We start from the raw sequence: 19,954 nt of genomic DNA, 5'->3' as shown, positions 1-19,954 counted from the left end.
TGAAATTTCAGACAGCTTATTGATCTTTCTTCTCTAATACCAAAAACTAGAAATAGAGATAAGTAAAGTACTTAAATTCTAAAAACTTCAAGACTACGCGCAAAATTTTCAGATTCTTGAAATTTCAAAAACTTTTAAACCCTCTAAAATCTTCAGAAATTATAGAGAACTCTTAACTCCTTTATATCGAACTCGAAGAATCCAGAAACGTTCGCAAGGAATTTCCCGAGTCTATTTTCCACCATTTTCCCCTTATCATTCCTAATGAAAAGTTTCGCGTCCTGTTGGTTCGCCGTACAGTGCAAACGAACTTCAAAAGACAAACCACCATATTAATCAAGGAGGTGCGTTCATCAAGCATCGCATCTCTATCCACGACAAATCGAGCCCCATCCCTTGAAACGCGGCAACTTAACCACACGAGCAAACTCGTCTTCGCCGTGCAACCGGTGGCCAACCGCGACAAACACCGGTCACACACATTTGTATCTTGCATTGTCGCGAGACATACGTACGCTCTATTCGGAATTTGGAATTCTTCCCATAGAACGATGCTCGTTCAACGAGTTTCGATTCTGGTGCCAGCAAATCTGGTCCACCGAAGGAGGATCGCTGTTGTGTTCACGTATCGAGATCCATAAATTTACCAATCTCCCTCTCGAAGTCGCAAGACAAGAATTAACGCTAAAACTACTAGTCTAGAGCTCTTATAGAGCTAAATATTCTGTACACGAATCTATTATATTCTATATTAAATGGAAAATATATGATCACACTATTTGTATTTACCAATTTCGAATCACGAAAGGGATCCTTTTTGAAATGGAACGTGATCTGCGCTGAATATAGAAGTTTCGTATATATAATAATTGTATGCATATGATAATTAATATCCATTTGCTAATTAAAGCAGTAATTAATACGAATCAATTCGTCGATACGTTTTTAAAAATAGCAGGCGAAACAATGGTATAATTGTCTGTGCGAAAATCATGCAGAACCATCTGTTCCACTTAATGTAAAACAGATTTAGAATACAATAATCGGAAAACGAAAATGAGCGGAAAGAAATCAATTCGTATCAAATGTCACATATCGTCTACATACAGTTGCATTAGTTCAAACATTATTTCTATATCAATACCGTTTGTAACTCTGCTAATTGTCAGATATTAGTTTCAACGAGTTACTCTTTGTTTTTTACCTTAGAAATTTGAAATGCAAAATAGGAGACGAAATTATTTATGGAATGAACAAAACGTACTCGAGAAAGCAAACGAGAAATCCAATCAAATCTACGTAAAATACGTTGACGCGAAGCGATTTAAATAAACGAGACAAATCTTCTGTATACCTAAACTCTATCACTAACGACAAGTGACCGGCAGTGGAGAAATGCTCGAGCGTCTCCGACCGAACAGGAGAAATAAAAATCGAATGGTAGTTCGGCGGTGAACGTGACAAAGTTGTTTTTCCTATAGATAGAGAAAATTTCTATTCCCTCTTTTCGAGTGGAATTTCCCCGGGCGCTGGCTGGCAGCCGGATCGCGTAAGAAAATGAACCGAGTCGAACCAATTGTCGTCCGTCTTCCGCAGCGGAATTGCCAGTCGTCCGAAAACCCGTGAAAACTTTGCAATTCAATATGGCCATTCGACTTTTCTCGGCCAAACGGACGTCCGACCGTGACGAATGTATCCCGACGTCTCTTTCTTCGAGAAAATCCGCGTAATTTCTTCACGAATAATATGGAGGACGTATAGGCGGGCGGAAAACTTCGCCGCCGGTTGAAATAGTCGGTTAGAACTGATAAATCCTGTCCAGACTATGCTTGGAAGAACTTCCAGGCAAAGTTCAGGTCGGTCTGGTTCTTCTTACAAGAAATTCGGGAAGATTTAGGTTTATTTAGAGCTGATAAATCCTCGCCAAGCTTCGGTTAAAAGAACTCAAAATGTCGAGAATGGAGAGAAATGATAACGTTGTTACGATTTCTTTTATCGTCGATCGTGTCCCTTTTTATTTGCAATTGTATTTGTATTTAAATACGTATGTAGGTATGTTAAATGGATCCATCGTTCGGGCGAGACTGAAACCATTGACAGCCTGGTTGTTTTTAATAAATATTTTGTGTTCAGGTTGACTGATAGAGGAACCAGTGGATAAATTTGTAATAGAAAAATATATTGAAATAAGTATAAGTATACGTATAAATACAGGTATATGCTGATTCAGATCCTCACTCTTACAGTGTTACAATACAACAGAGGAAAGGGTATGATAGGGAGCACGTTCATATATTTATAGCAAAGGACATTACCAAAAAGTTAACCTTGTAGCTCTAGCTGAAGACTACAAAAAATAGAAATCTACTTATAACTCTTTTGTTTCTAGACCTTGTAACCCAAAACAAAATTTATATTCAAGAGCAGAATAATATGGACCTCTCCTTATTTCGAATTTTTTGTTTCACTAAAAAAATGGTCTCCAGATCACGGATATACAAAAAAGAAGGTGTAGAGTTTTTCTTGAAGTAATTACTTCAACATTTTGGATATCGATAAAGACTGACTGTCCTTATGATCCGTAAATATCCGCTAAATATCCGTAACAATATGATGATTTTTCTTAGACGAAATTTTGAGAAAGGTTCGCGTTTATACGGATTTATTTCTGTTTGTATGGAAATCGTATATTTTGCACGGGTTTTGGGGATCTTTTGACGTTAAACCTTCAATGTACATTAAAATATATTATTCTGTGTGGATAATTATAATCAAAGAGATATGCCGATTATATTTTTATCCCAATAAAATTAAAACTAATTTTTAATATGTTATAAAATTGTAAGAGTAAAAATTCTAAAAACCATTATTTTAATGACCTTGATTATTCTAGTGTTAAATATTAGGACGTGATTCTTAATTTGAAATAATACTTATCGCGTTTAATGATACCTACAAAAACTGGTAAATTACAGCAAACAAGCATGGCATCGTAAATAACTTTTTAATCATACAATCCAGTATCGTGACAACGAATAAACAACCGGGCGTAAATTTTAATCTTCAGCTAGCAAAATAATTTTTTTCCCGCGTGACCATTTCGCAGAAGATTAATCAAAGTCTCAGGATGAATTGTAGAGACTCGGTCAACAGATAACAGAGATATCTGGATGTGTATCATTCGCGATAGTAAAAGAAAAAAAAATCGCTACGGCTGGCAATATTTCAGTCACCTAATATTTTTTGTTTAATTCCTATCTACCATTTTTATTTTTATATTTTTTATAACTGTGTTGCTTCGTTGAGCCATTAGCTTGCAAAACAACTGAAGCAGGTTCGATGGGAAAAAGCTGTCCAAGAACGTAATATTACGGCGGTTTTTATGAACACGATCCATTTTTTTTATTTTTTCTTTCTTAGTTCATCCTCCTTTACATTTTTTCAGCACACTCTTTTTTTTGAACCATGTTAATCTACCACGCTACAAATATTCGATTATTCGTATCGCTAAGATTCGATACACAACATAAATCATTTCCTCGATCGAAACGAAGAAATACTGATGTTCTCTGCAGTGTTTCATCGCAAACAGAGTTTTATAGCATGAAATACATCCACGTCGCGAAGCTAAGCAATCGAAGGTGAAATATATTTTTAAGTTCGTTCCATCGTGATAACCTGCTAATAGATTACATAAATCAATGTGGGAAGCATTTAAATCATTGGAACGCCTCTCTTAAATCAATTAAACTAATATACTACTACGTACAGCTATGTGAGTGATATTTTATAACCGGAAAACGAAAGAGAAAAATATTCACGATACTATTAAAACCAGCAGAAAAAAGAATCATAGTTGCGGTAAAAAATACAACTTACAAAAATCAGCTCCTCTATCAAAATTAGTAGCGACGTTTAAAATTCATCTTGAAAATTCTATGTCACCGTTATGGGAAATATGATAAATATTTATTGCTTCGACCATTGGACCGTGTAGTATCCGAATCCTAAATTATTTCAGATTATCAACATATGCCGCGCGAAAAGAAAAACGAGATCGAAGAAACCCATCAAGAGCAGCAGCTAACAAGAACGCCATTTCCCAGGGTGAGAAGCGTTCGCGTGACTAAAGTGGATGATGGTGGTATCGAAGGAAAAACAACGGAACAGCCGGAAGGACGATTCGAGCCGAATCGAATAAAAGAAAATTGGCTGCTAGGCCAAACGAAGTGAATATTCAACGAAGGAAAAAGAGGCAATCTGAAATCTAGAAATGCGGAACGAGCCAGGCCAAAGGGAGAAAAACAATGAGAGTGGGAGAATATTAGAATAGGCGGATAGGCAAGAGAGGATTTATCGGGGCTTGGTTTATTAGCCATTAAGGAAGAACCTTCTCCTCGAATATTGTCCCGAGTAGATTCCAACGCGTCTGACTGTCGATCGCACACAAACACAGGCATATACACACGTGCGTCGATGTACGTGGAAAGCAATGATCGGACTCTGTGTAAGCTGCAAGCTGCAGTCTGCATTCGAAGGGTGGAAAATTGAAATTGAGCCTTCGACGTTCAGATATAGCCCGATGTCAGCACGGATTCCTCCGCTCTCCTATCCACCCTTATGTACCGTACGGTATACTACTTTACCTCTTGTAATTTCCGATGGTTTTGCACCCCATGCTATATCCCTCAGCTTTAGTCGAACTCCATGGGAGGTAGACACGCTGCGAAGACGATAATTAGCATTCCGGGCGGACAAAAGCATCGTCTAACTCGCGCTTTTGGAGTTTCGACACAAAGAATGAGGAGAATCACGTTCGCGAAACGATTTCGTGTATTAATACGATTCATTGTATTGCACGGAAATTACAAGTATGCGTGAAAGGTTGAATCTTTGATTCTTTACAGAGGTGAAAATTGTTAAACGATCTGATGTATTCTCTGCTATGTGTGTGTATCGCTTAATATATGATTATAATATAATATAACAGAAGTTAACGGAGCTATACTGGTAGATATTAGTAAATCACGTTATAGTCTTATTTTGTTAGTGAGATAAGAAATATCCTTTATTAGCGTCAATTTTTCAATTTTGTTAGTTTTTGTTTTCTCAGCGAAGTAGGTTAAAGGTTTAAGTTACGAAGCTTTTAAGAGCGTCATGAAATGTAAGTACATTACGATCATGACCATGTTTTTCACGCTTTTCAGCAGAGAAGGTTTCAAATTGTATATAGGTACTCTCGCGAGTTCTTGGTTCATCCATCAGTTCCAATTTCTAGTGTAATAGTAAATGTTCAGTGACTGCAATGGGGATTGCCAGGCGCTGTTGAAGTAAAAGTTGCAAAGAACATGAAGAGGAAAGGAACGAGAAGCAAAGAAATGCATCTTGAGTCTATAAGTGAATCCGTCACCGACACAGTCTAACAGATCCTACCTTACACAGAGACACTTCGATGCTAGAAGTTTATTCGCTGAAACGATAGCTCGCTGTTCACTTACACACGCAACATATTACTAATAAGTACTCGATTTTTACGTGAAATTCAAAAATCAATTATTATGCTTCTCTTTTCATCGCTCGAATCTTTTTTCGGTCTTCCTACTTTGTTTCTTTCAGGCGTACTACTATTTAATTGTAAGTTACCAGAGTTTTTTAATTCATCGCGTTGATTCTTTTAATCGTTGGCATTCTTTCTTTCGTATTTTTACTTCCAGCGTTCCAATTTTATAGCTACCTTCCTATTTTTCATTCCCAACCTGTAGCTACCTCTGAATTTCATTCCAATTTTCTCCGAAATACGAATAGGTACGTCGCAACGAATTAGGAAGATATTATTTGCTCGAAGGGATTCGGGCAAGGCCCGATCCTTGACGACGTGAATTATGGAAGCTTCTGGCTGCTTGCACAAGGAAATTCCCCATCGGGGAGGTTCCCGTGTCCAGCAGACTCGCGAGTTGTGTTATTAGTTCTGGTCGTTGAATGGTCTGCGTGCCTTGTCACGCGTATTGTCTCGCTCACGCCCGTATTTCAGTCTCCTCTTGATAGGCTGGTCTCCTTTTACAGTACAGTATACTCCTAATAAAAGAAATTAATCGTCCTTGTTTCGTACAAACTCGATACTGGTGGAAATCAACGGAATTATCGACGTCTTCGACAAAGAACGATTAAAAGAAGGTGAAGTTATTAAAATTATATGAGAACGTTGCACGACGTTGATTTATTCACAATATTACAATTCTCCCCTTACACTTTGTAACGAATCGATTTTCCAATTAATTTCTTAAGAGCAATTTTCCTACGCGATGTACTAACCACCAGGTCGATGTTAATTAAACTGTGACGTAACAGGGGTTAACTAGGTAATTAAACAGATTCTTAGAAGAACTTATCCACGGATTACATCAGGTTAAGTACCTTATTACTATGTTTAACGCAGGCACGCAACCGTATGTCCCAAGACGAACATGAAACAGGAAGCGGGACGCATCTATAGATACGGCAACCTATGACCTACCAGGGAATTGTCCCATTTGTTCTTAGAATCTAGCTCGATGCATCTCGTGCGTGCCACCCGTATCTTATCCTAGTTTTCGGTAATTTCGGCTAATTATTAGAGAAACGTGTAATTACTTGCAACGAAACCGAATAATCGATCTAAGAGAATCGAAGATTCAGTTATTATAGAAAAGTTACATAATTACAGATACAATTTTACATATGTAGTATGCAACAAAATAACGAGAATAAAAGTAAGGCGAACTCTAGCGTTTCTTTACAAGCGCGACTAAAAAGAGTATGACTTAGAAAGGAAGTTCTTTTACTAACCAAATATTACGAGTACTACACTTTGGATAATTTACATAGTTTTGCATATTACGTGTATTCTGTAAATTTCCTATGAACACGTAAAAATCAGCATATTAGTTACAAAGATCAACTTTTGGAAAGAGACGAATTTCATTTTCGTTCAGGAAAATTTGCACGAGTATAGCGAAAAGAATCCATGGTATCGATCTAAAGCAGGAACGCGACGAATCCAGAATGCGCTACTCGTAAAACTGCTATTACTTTTTACCGATTTCACGATGGTAAACGGATCACGTACAGGGTCGCGGTAAAAGATTGAGAAACAGACGAAGAATCTTTATTTCCAACGGCCCGCTCTGAATACAGCTGTCCGGACAGCACTTCCCTTCTTACTTAACGTTTTCACCTACACTGGATCTTTAAATATTGCCGGCAGACTCGAAAAATTACGATCGAGACTCTTCCTCACTTCGATTCTTTAAACATGGAATCGAATAAATCTCGTACTAACAGAAGTGCAACGTTCAGGAATAAAGTTAAAGACGTTGGATTCATAAGGTGAGATTAAAAAAATTTCGTAGTCGTAATAAGAGTATTAAATACTTTGGAAAAAAAGAGCGCCAAGCTTTAAAGATGAGCGCAAAACGAGAGAAGTAATATTTCTCAGTGGGAACAGGAATGAAATTAAAAAACGCTGAACTTCCGGGTGAAAGAATTTAATCTGTCTCTGCGGTGGAACGCGTCCAATTCGAATCCGCGTGAATTTCAGACGCACCATCACCTTTATTGCTCGCTGAGTCGGAGATCATCTTTTCTCTGCCAACCGCCCCGTCCTGATCGCCAACGATAGTCGCGTGACCGTTCCAACTTTATCGGTATTCTAAGGTTTACGCGTTCATTGAATCTCCAACTAACTACTTTGCATTCTATTCAAAGTCATAGTGGAAACTACGTGCGAATATTCTTCGACTCTTCGTAATGGCTGATTCTTTGACTCTGAACGTGACGTAATTCGGATATGAAATAAATTTACTTCGAACACGCAATGGCTACACGAAAAGTATTTGTAAATATCCTTATTGTTCGGTAAAGCGTTCTCTCAGCAGGTCCTACATTTCATTTTCACAGCGTATAATCGTTTGTAAGAACACGAAGGTACTACTAAACGACACGAGATTTAATCTTGCTTTACCTAATTAATTAGTTTACCTAATGAATTACAATGAGGTACAAATACTTGTCGTAGACAGTCTAGATATTTTCCAAGAAGCGTTTGCTGAAAACAGCGATAAGTAAAGATTTCAGTTGTTCGAAGATGGTTTTTAATTGATTTAAAGAAGAATTTTTCATCGACAGCGTAACTACGACATACCGGAAATATTCGATGAATAGAAATTATAATAGTGGAATAAGATCGATAAAAATTAGCAGAGGAAAGAAATGCACGATGATTGGCCACACAAAGTATCGAATAACTTCCGATACGGCAGAATCAGATATTGGCGACCTTCGAGTCGTAAAGGTAGATAGTCTGCGTTTCCGAAATTGAGAAAAACGATCTTGGACGCAATCGAAACGAAACGAGAGATTTGGGACTTGCAAGATACGTGCATCTATATCAGTGACTTTCCGCATTGCAAGAATCCATATCGTCGAATCCTAGGTAAAATTCGAGATACAGAGCAGCTTTTGCTTCCTGAAATTACTACCACAACGTAGAGAAACTCGAAGATAGAATCAATTGACGATGTTTTCGAATAATTTGAAGAGTAAGTTACCGTCAAACTGATACTTGACTCCTGATAATTTACAGCGAAAAAGTTATTCTGAAGCTTTTGCAAACTTTTGCACTGTGATAATTTCAATGAAATCTTAATTAGTTCATCTGTGCAATGAGACGAAAAAGCATGAAAGTCGCTGTTCCAAGCGATAAGTGACAGTACGAGAAATAACGTATTCCTGACTTGTCAGTGTTTTGTCAAAGTAATTTTACGTCTCCAACAGTATCTACACTGGTAACATAGTAACACCGAGTTAAAGTGATTTCGCATTCCCCTCGAAATCGTAATAAAGCCCGGTGTCACCGTTACGACCGACACGAAGGAAATAGTCTGCCTAACGGCCTCATTGGCTTGAGAATCGCGATGCCACGCCAAGATACGGTTCTTCCTGGTGACTACATCGGTCACGATGCATCAAAAACCACTCGCTAGATATATTTGCCGAATAAGTATATACCTACTCAATATGCTTGTACATATGACAGATATGCAGAATCACTTGGTGCCTTTGATCGCCGAATCGATTAGACGGCATAGAATACCATTTGAATGATCTCGAAATAAATCACGAAATAAATCTGCAAGTAAATCTCGCAATACCAACGTTCACGTAATACCGCATCGAAAATAGCTTTCACGACGTTCCTTTTAAAACGTCAAAGTCCTGACTTGTCTGATAAATCTTGAGTTTTTCCAGACTCTCCATGCCAATCCTAATCTTAAATTCAACGAAAGAATCTCCTCATCGACCATCTGTCTCGAATCTTACGTAACATTATGTTTAAATTGAAATATCTATTGGAAAATTTCCTTGACTACAGCGATACTTGAAACATGATCCAAGCAGTGTCATATTTAACCCATAATTCATACGAACGTCGTTTTACCATGTAAATATAAATATAAATATTCAGGAGTTTACAAAAGATATCGCGGAACTGCTCAGCACCTCGCAAAAGGATACTTCCCAAAGCAGCAGGAGAATGAAAATTGCCAACCTGTCCCAAGTTTAGCAGCTCGATGGAAATTTTCGAAAATTTACCAAACCAATAACATTCGATGTTATTTAGATTACACTAGATTTAATACGCGCTCGAATAAAAATCTCAGAAATTCTCCAAGTTGACCACGGTCGAAGATACTTAAATTGCGTTAAATTTGAAACAAGTTGAATCGAAATTCTCAAGAATTCTCCAGGCCAGCGACACTCGGAATTACTCAAACTGCATCAAATTTGGGACACGTCCGATCGACATCCTCGAAAATTTCCAACACCAACGACGCTTGAAATTACGCAAATTGTGTGAAATTTAAAACGCGTTCGATAGAGACTCTCGACGATCGTGTAGATCAGCGATACTCCAGATTACCCAAGTCGCATGAAGCTTACAAATGCGACTCGTAAGTTTCCTGGATTGCTATAAATTACAGCGTTAAGTAGCCTTTGAAAATACTCCACACCCACAGTTATTATATTCGTTAGGTCTCTCGATTATTAACTTACACGAGTGTCGAGATCCTTCTACGAAATTAGCAAAATCCACTATCCATCCTAGCAGAGACAGAACAGTGTAACAAGACGAAAAGACGACGACGTCGAGACCAGTCTGGAAAGAAGATGTACGCTCTGTTACGTGATCGTGACGCAATTCCCTGCGCTGTATCGTTCGTCGAGAGAGCACGCCGGAAGTAGGTTCGCGGTTAATGAAATTGCCTAAGTAACGATCACGTGTTACGTGTCCCCGTGCATAAGGGGGAAATCCCGGGGATCTTTACTGTTATGCAAATCGAGAACGACGAGCCGAAACGATTGTCGAAAGCGTAACACGGCGGTTCCGGCAAAACCTCCTAATTTTAATTAAGATCCCTATCAATTGCTCCCTTCCACCCTACGCTGTTTCGCCAGGGCTTTAGTTTTTTTCCAGCAAACGAATCTACCACGTTCGATTCCGTCCACCGGTTTGATTTATCTTCACCAGAGACCTTGGAGTAAAACGAGTTTCCAGGTGGCTCGTTTTTTCGTATTAGTTGGCGACGATAAATGCCGAGGATATTTGATGGTTGGCACTTTTATCGATTATTAGGGCTGTTCGGGGTTTCCTTTATGGCGACGAATAACGGGGTTTGAAGTGAGAATTATTGGTTTACAATGATTCATGTTTTGATTTTTCATCTTGAACCAGGTTGAGATTACATATTCTTTCTTCTCTCTGGTACCACAGTATCAGTGTTTATGGAGATTCAGCAATGTTGATCTTTGACTGATATGCACAACAGTCTGAACGAAGCTAGTTTCAATTTGAGAATATCTCGTTTGAATTCCTACGTAGTAAAGTATTGTATATTACAGTATTACGTAAAGTATAGGATACACGAATTAATATTAGTATTTCAAAAATTAAACGAAATTAAATCCGATCTAAACTGCTACGGTTATCCACGATTCGACGATTAAGGGATAATAGAGTATTTTTGTGATTCTTTTATCGTGAATAAAAATCACTAAGAAAACACTACATCTAATATCATAAGTTAAATATTATATTCTTATATTCTAAGAAGATGAAATTTTCCAGCAAAATGTAAGAGCAGGAAAGATATGTACATTAAAGGAACTAAACATGAATTTTGTCAGAAAAATTCAATTTCATGCCCGAAATAAACGATATTCCTTAAAATTTATCGATCCGCCATCAAGAATTTCTTACACTTTCATAGTCATTTTTCTTTCTGCTCTTTTCCATCGATTCCACGAGGTCCAAGAGGAGATCTAGCTCGTTCATAACTCGTGCAACGTCGCGTTTTTAGAAAGTCCCGGGTCTACCAGGGTTAGTTTACAGTCGCCATTAATTTTTATTATTCATTGGCATTTTTCTGCCATTATGTCGCGTTACAGCTATAAATTTTCATGAATATTTCGGAATCTGTTGGCACAATGTCCACCCGAATTATTAATATATGGAAAATCGCTGCTGTTAAATATTTATCGTCGTATTTTTACGACGAGAAAGAGCGTGCATCGGATTCTTCCTTCGATTACAACGAAAAACAATTTAGACGGCAACCGTAACAACTCTAGATCAATTCCGTTTCGATTTAAATAACTTTGCATTCGCTTAACGTTGCAATGGAATAATAAACTCGATTTTCGTGTCGTTGTTTCGTTCGTAAGCAACGGATGATTTAATATCGATGTCTATTATATACTTGTCATTTCCTATTGAAATATCAAGCGAAAACTAATTATCGTCATTCTATATTGTCATTCTATAAACATCAATTTAAAAGAATCTTAGAAGAAATGCACACGTTTATAGGAATCTACTCCAAAAATATTCACACCAAGTTATTTAATCTTAGAATAGTCATAAGTCATAAGTCATAAGTAATATCAACCTTAATAGATCTAAAAGCGAAGCTTGTGTAGCAAGAAGCGTCTAAAAAAAATATTCTTTGCCAAACAACCCTTCCCAAATCTTATTATATTCATTTTCATATAATATCATTTCTATAACCTAATTGATTTAATAGCAAAGCTTTGCTTACTCGAAGCATTTAAAAAGAATATTCGTTACCGAACAACCCTTCCTATTGTGGCAACACTGATCTATTTCTGAAACAAGTTCCGATTATGCAACGAAAAAAAAAAGAAAAAGAAAAAGAAAGAAAAGGAAGCAGACAAGAAAATCGACTCTCTGAGTGCACCTGTTCCCCAAGAAAGCGTAGCATCCACCGTCCCAGGATCTGGTTCGAGATCTTTCACGGTAAAACGGTGGACGTTTTTCGATTTAATGAAAGAGTTCCATCTCGAATCGAACCAACTTCGGTGTCGGCCGCGTGCAATCCGCTTCGTCCCAAACAAATACCGGTCCCGGCCAATATTGATCCTCGTAGTAGTTTCTCCTTTCGCGTCTTCCGCTACTGGTCATCCGTCGAACAATGACCCCGTCGAGCATGCCCGGCTAATGAAACGCTTTTAACAGTATCGTTTCAATGCTACTGCCCGATGGCGCGCCAACTCGACTGTCTCAAGTCCCAGAGACGTCCTCGATCCTCCGAGAATTGTCCTCCACGTTTGCTCTCTGAATACTACCGGCCGTTCTTTCAACGAGAGCGATTTGCTGGTTGAAACTTGAGTCGATGCCTGTGATCGCTGGACCACGTTCAAGAAGAGAATTTTATCGTACGTTCATAGCTAACTAAACGATGACGATTGTTTTCGGAATTTCAACGTTCGGTTATTTTCTATATTACCACGAAAATAAAAATCGCTAATATTAATGTTACGTGGCATTTACCGAACCAGCAACATTCGAAATTATTTGAATTGCGTAAATTGTATTAGATTCATATTCGATTCATACTTCTCTTCAAATTCTTCGAGTTTCGAATAGAAATGGTAACTTTCTGCAAATTATCAATATATTTAGTATATTTTTTCTTTCTTGTAGGAAAATTTCCAAGTTCTATTCTCGGTTAGAATATCAAAGAATTTAACAAATGCCAATTATCAGTTAAATCTTTATTGAAACAATTCATATTTTATATACTCATGTACAATTTTTCTATTCGTCAAGACCATTAAATCCAGCCAGCTTTTTACTTCTTTTAGATCTTTAAACTCGTAATATTCGTAATAATAAAAATATAGTTGTAGCTTTAGAATAAATTTGTCACTTTCATTCGCGAGGAGAAATTCCTGAAATCTACATGATGCGATCTACATGAAATTCACACACTATATCCTGGACAATCAGCCGCTTCCATCTGCACCCTGAAAACCAGCGAAAAAAGGAAAAGTTTCACCCTCCATCGGGCACAACCACGCGCGTTCGAACGATACGATTGCGACTCATACGTGCTATCTGCCAATGGCAACGTTTTATCTTGCTTGAATCGCGACCGACCATTTATCAAAATCGTCCTCCCTCGATGGCGCCGATTCTCATGAATCGTTCTATCCGCGTGAATCACGTTTAACGCGCGAATAATTAATAATTCAAAAGAAAACACGTCGCGTGTTACATCGAATTCATTCTTCGAAATGATCAGAACGTTGCCAATAATTACATTTTCGCCAAGTTTCACGCACATTTAATACTTTATCGCGAATAATAGTCTGTACCAGAATATCTGGTTACTTATATTTTAGAATTTTTCCTCAATGACGTTGTCGGATTAACACGTTGACTGCCCTGAGAACCGCAATACGTTGAATAATAACGTTTAATTTTTGCAAGATATTACTATGTTGTATCTGGGCACATTTTCTCTGATAACGTTGTCCAAATTGTTCACGTTACCGATAATTTGTTAAGAAATTGATCTTATTTTAGTCATTCTAAAAAATTTAGAAACGTGGGTCACCGATGGCCACTGTTACAGTCAACGTGTTAAGCGACTGAATTTAGAATCGAGCGATCACCAGCATAGTGAAAATTAGCAAATCCGCTCACTAAACATCTGTTTTATTTGCCAGAATTTTTTACTTGCACGCTGTTTAATCAGTGCCAAACAAAATCACGCATACATGACACCCGTTGTAAAAGTGTTAATGATACAGACATTTTTACGCATTAAGAATTCGTTCGCTTTCTCCAATTACAAATAGAAATCGCGCAACGTGCCGACAGACAATCGTTTCACCGTGAAATTACGCATAACCAGGCCACACGATTAACGTTATACGAACGACGAAAAGCTACGCCATTGATAGTTGGCAGATTGGCTAACATCGAAATTCCGGAAGCAAATATTTGACCGGATGAATCGGTTGGCCAGTTGCGGAACAATCTGATGATTCGCTATAGCAAACTAATGTGAGGCAAGGTTTATCGTTATTAGTGTAAATGTATTTCACATGTGTTTCTTTATATTATATGCATTATGTTATTTTTGGTTCAGAAAGAAGTCGAAACGACTCATTTATTAGTGTTTAGAGCCATAAAAGATCACTAGTAGGTATCACATCTACATATATCACCTATAAGTATATTAAAATTGAATGAAGAAATATTTATTTGCAATTAATGGAATTTTGTATAAATATTTATAATGAATAACCGAGTATCGAATCCTCAAGTACATGCGGTGAGACTTGCCTCGCCGCATACAGAAAACACGAATGCACCTATCACAGTGTATATCTGGTTAAATATACTGAGCTCTAATACTTCGATATGAGGTGGATATTTATACGTGTCGGTTTATTAAAGAGACGAGTGATAAAATTGTAATAGTCAATGAATATTAAAATCACTTTAAGTACTAATACAGAGATAGTGCATAACGGTCGTAATCGTCGCACGCTCCATGCTACTGTTCAACTCTACACTCACTGTTCGACTGTATGACTCGCTATAATGCTCCGGTTGACGATTACAAATAACAGCGATAATATTTTGTCCGGAGTTCGTTTACCTTTGAATCTAACGAACCAAAACAACGTTGACACTCCAACGTACAACAATATGAGTCTCTCCCGATTCGAATCTTTCGTTGATTCATGTGCCGCTACAAATATGCGGTTTAACATCGTTTTAACGTTTAAAATTAAACAACGTAAACGCTACTTCATATTGAAGCAGTATCAAATGTGGGTATTGATTTCATGTAATATGATATCTGTGATCGTCTCACGCGAGACATTCTCGAGTCACAGCTCGAGATCAGTTTCACCAAGCGTAAACATTTTAAAACGTACGGTCTCACAAAGTCATTTGTACGTGCAATACATATAATTTTATTTATATGTTATGTTAAAACTGTCTTACAATTAAAACTAGACAGGAATTATACATAAATATATTAGATAATTTGTTCGACCGTTCGCGGAAAGACGCGATCGCGAAGGAGGCGCGTCAACAGGAGTCGTAAATTCCCGTTACAATTAGATTATCGACGCCACAACTGATCAACCCTCTATTTCGATTAGGATAATAGAGATGGTTGAATCAGTATAAGACTGAGTTTAACAGGTTATAACATACATTTTATTCCAACAACTATTCTCGCAGAGTATACAAATATTCGGAGACACTCGCGGGTTAAGTTACGATGTCGAATTGTAATGTCGTTTACAATAAGATTAGAAGTGTTCGACTCGAATAGTTATTAGCAAGACCACGATGTTAATCGCAGTAGGAGTAACTTGCAAGTAGTGAGTTACGGTATCGCGAGAAGTATAAATCGCAAGTAAGATAGAACCGAGAAATGGGTTCAGCGATTTAGCGAATTGGCCACTAGTAGAGAGATGTTGACTGATCTAAGGATGTAAAACCAGTCAAAAGATGTTGACTGTTTTAAAGATGGAAAATCAGTAAAGTTCGATGACGATGCCGTGGCGGAGGAAAGCTAGTGATGGGTGTGTCTAGCGCACGGGACCATCGGATTTGTTGATGACAATTTTGGCTAGGAAAGTGAGGGCAATAGTCATTGCTTCTGATTGGATAAGAAGAAGATTGGTGGACAAGGAAGGGTCCTAGCCGCCCACGAGAAAAAGTTGCTAGTGGGAGATACGGAACGTGAGAAAAACCTGAGGTGTATAAACCTGAGGTTCCTTCAGTGAACCTGAAGGAACACTAGAATATGTTTAACAACAGAGATGTTTATTCAGTGTGTACACTTGGCGTACAACTCGTGGTTACAACTATCGGTTCATGATTCGCGGTTAATAGTTCGACTCCGGTGGACGCGCGGCGTCGGTTCGGACGATGATCGCTCACGATGCGTCGCGGGGCTCTAGCCCATCATTGACTGCCTCTCCGTCACGATGATGCTGCAGAGGAAAACTCTCCTGGGGTGTGTCCCAAGATACCAGATCATCGGATTCGTCGAGGAGTGCCTTGGTTCGGAAAATGAGGGAAGTGGGTGTTGCTGTTACTTGGTTAATTTCTGTTTGGTGGTTGAAGAAGGGTGCTGACCGCCCTTGAGAGAAAGTTGTTAGCGGAAAGCATCGTACGTGCGAAAAACAGACTTCCCGTATTTTCCGTGGTATGTGAAGGACAAAGACTATTTGTTCCTTTGGAGAATCTTAGCTATAAAAATCGTAAGATCCTTGGGCTAGCTGAAAATATTTCGTGAGGATGTGCCAACATCTGGCAATCATCTCGTCCAGAGGACAGGGTCTTTGTGTAGCGAGCCACGCGACAGAAACCGTTGGAAAGTTTACTGTCGAGTGCCGCTACAAACCAAATTTCCTCTATCGTCCCGTAGTAGACAATAAATTTAAGGAACACTTGAAATAAAAGATATTTTAGTCTGAAGGACCTTAATTATGAAAATGCCAAGATTTATCGTGGGTCCTTATGACTATTGAGGGTACGCAGTAAGAGTGTGTAGACATCTGACTGCCATCTTGCCCGCGATGTGGGGCCTGGTTTGTGTAGAGAGTCACCGGACGTAACATAATTATATATTAGATAATATAAGAAAACTGAATCATTCTCCTAATTCCAAGATAACCTGACTTTCCAATTGAAAAAGAATTCAATCGTTTTTAAAATTTAAATGTAAATTCAAAGTTAGCATCATATCGCTCCAACAATCCCCTAATGCAGAGGAGAATTCTCGCGATTGATGTACGAGAGGGCGCGCAAAGCTCCGGGACATAAAGTACCATATCAAATCATGTTCAGCCACAATTGCGATCTATCGGGCGCGCGTCAGGTATCACACCTTAGCCAACGAATAATTTATCGCGATCCCACGAGCAGGCAACAATATAAGCAATTTCGTGCGCACAATACACCAGGCCTGCCATCCCTCCAATAAATATGAACAGAGTAGTAATAAATTACGAAGGACGATTAGAGCGGACTGGCGATAAATTAACGTGAACGCGCGCGCCCCCGTGGTGTATCAGCGTTGCATCTCGCGAGTGATCCGCTCGATCGGTTACACAGATTAATCCCTTTTTACCTTCGCAACACGCTTGAATGACATACACATTTTTTTTATTAACACTTATCAGTAGATAATAATAGATTATTAGTAGATATACGTGTATATTAATATAATATATTTATTATACACTATATGTTTAATAGCAGTCGCGGATTAAGGGACGGAGATTATCAAAAGCCTCTAGCTTCGTCGTCTCAGAACCCATACTACTTTAAGAAAAATACATTTTATTTTACGAGTAGAAAGAGTAAATTGTCTTATAAAAAATATTTGAAAAACTGTATTTTAAGAATGCATATTTAAAAAACATTAAATATAACTCATTACGAAATAAATTTTATTTCATATTTATATTAACTTATTTCATTTTAATGGTCTTCTCCTATCCCCCATTTTTTTATAAAAAGAGCCTTCGCTGAATCAATAGTCTCAGATCTCAAAAACTTTAATTCGGCTTTCATAGCAATTGATGGTCGTTTAATCTTAATTTCGAAATAATTCGTAGCTTCTCGATAGTGTAAAAGATCGATCGGCTCGAATATTATTCAACAGTTAAATCCTTTGAAAGCCTCAATCAATGTTGAATATTGAATTTATACAAGTTCTAAGTCTTTAAATTTTCGATAAGTCTTGAAAGTCCCAGAAGTTCGTTGAATATCCAATATGCATTTTCTATGAGATATTGTATATTATATGGAAAGATTGAAGATTTTTATTGTATAATTTGAAAATAAAATACACGTGTAACTAATGCGCCACATTACCGTACTGGAAAACTATAAACTGCATTACCGCCAAAGACATAATCTGTGATATGCAACTGCGCTTGCAGAGGGCAGCAAGTATTTGGCACACAAAATAAACCAATTATAATAGTTACACTGCATCAATTAACAAATTCTAACAGCGTATTCGAAAAATAGAAAATTATTAAAATTATTTAATACCGCAGAAATATGAATTGATTATTTTTCTGTCTCTTCATATTATATGGTTAAATAAATTTTATGTTACTTTTTATAATATAAAAATAACAAAAATACGGATGAAAATGAGAATCGCGATTTTAAGAATTAAAAAAATTTCTCCTTCGAGCCGGATTCGAACCAGCGACCTATGGATATCTCCGAGAACCAACCAACTACAGTCCACCGCTCTACCAACTGAGCTATCGAAGGATTTACAAAAATGATGTGTTTTAACATAAACAACTCGCTATAGAGCATTCAAGGTTACTTGATCATAATACATATATGAATGTACACAATATACACGTATCATACTAATTGCTACATTTTTACCGATATATGAATATTTAAAAAAAAATAAAAGAACTTCCCGTACTTTGGAATTAATCGTAACAAGCCAAAAAAAAAGAAAGAGAATATTAAATACAATACACATAATTCTATGGAACATAATTATTATAATATGGAATATATGATTATAAAAACAAATACCACGCTAAATGTTTTTCAACTTTGTAAGTCTTTAAAGAAGGAAGTGATTGTGTATAAGTAAATCTAGATTATAGATAAACAAAGTTATCAAAAGAAAAGATAAATATCGATGATGTCAGGGAAGTTACAAAGAAAATGAGACGTTTATACACTTCGTTCTCTCTCAAGGTTCACGAGTGCTACATGTGTCAATAAAGTTAGATGACAATTAAAAAGTAAATGGCTGACAAAAGAATGTGTCGCGATTTCTAGATTATGAAGTAATTTCTGACAGAAAATCGAGAGAACGAAATAGTTTTACGATCACGAGAAGCTATATGAAATGTGTAGACGATTAATATAAATTAAATCATTGTTCGCAAATCAATGGGTAACCTAAAAGACACTCACCGACAATGCACGTTGGAATGCCTTGTCGACCGGATGGTAACCAAAATACTCCTCGACACCAACGTTCACAGAATCGTTTGACGAAGTTAACATTTATCGCAGGCTGGCGTCAGGTTTGCCAAACATTTCGCAGAACTTCAATGTACTTTTGTTTACACGCACCACACATCGCACTTTTAATACCGAACGCCATTTGTCGAACGTTTCCGAACAAATTTTCACGACTGTCAAATGCGCCTCTAATTGCGTCGCGTGCTGCCATCTATACGACCTCTACGAGAATTTTGGATTTAAATATATTTTTCAATTATCGCGCTAAAAGAAATTAACCTAAAAGAAATTAATAATTTTAAACATCTTTCGTTCTATTAAATTTTGATACGTTATTAAAGATTGAACGTTATTATTAAAAATTAATTACATTATTAAGTATTAAAAATAGAAATTGGCGAAATTGAAAAATACAAATTATATACTAATATTATTAAAAATTAAATTTTATGCTTTAAAATATTATATTACAGTAATATTTATCATTAATTCATCTATTATTATATTATATACACACAGAACTTACAAATATGATTGAAAAAGCGCAAAACTTTGTATGAA

General features: G+C 37.2%; 1 protein-coding gene and 1 non-coding gene across 2 annotated transcripts in view; both read right to left on the bottom strand.

The window, feature by feature from the left end:
• LOC126921207 (prolyl 4-hydroxylase subunit alpha-1) overlaps positions 1-19,392 on the bottom strand; it is a 369,220-nt gene extending 349,828 nt beyond the window's left edge. Inside the window, exon 1 of the mRNA XM_050732551.1 lies at positions 19,343-19,392. The gene's annotated coding sequence lies outside the window, so the exon portion shown is untranslated. The remainder of the gene's footprint in view (positions 1-19,342) is intronic.
• On the bottom strand, positions 18,579-18,670 carry Trnay-gua (transfer RNA tyrosine (anticodon GUA)). Its single transcript is given in 2 exon segments — positions 18,579-18,614; positions 18,634-18,670. It is a non-coding gene; the product is annotated as a tRNA-Tyr (tRNA).
• Positions 19,393-19,954: the final 562 nt, after the last annotated feature.

The sequence above is a fragment of the Bombus affinis genome, chromosome 10 (genome assembly GCF_024516045.1).
Source record: "Bombus affinis isolate iyBomAffi1 chromosome 10, iyBomAffi1.2, whole genome shotgun sequence".
NCBI classification, from domain to species: Eukaryota; Metazoa; Arthropoda; class Insecta; order Hymenoptera; family Apidae; genus Bombus; species Bombus affinis.
The sequence above is the reverse complement of the archived record's forward strand: the minus strand, read 5'-3'. Positions and strand labels throughout refer to the sequence as shown.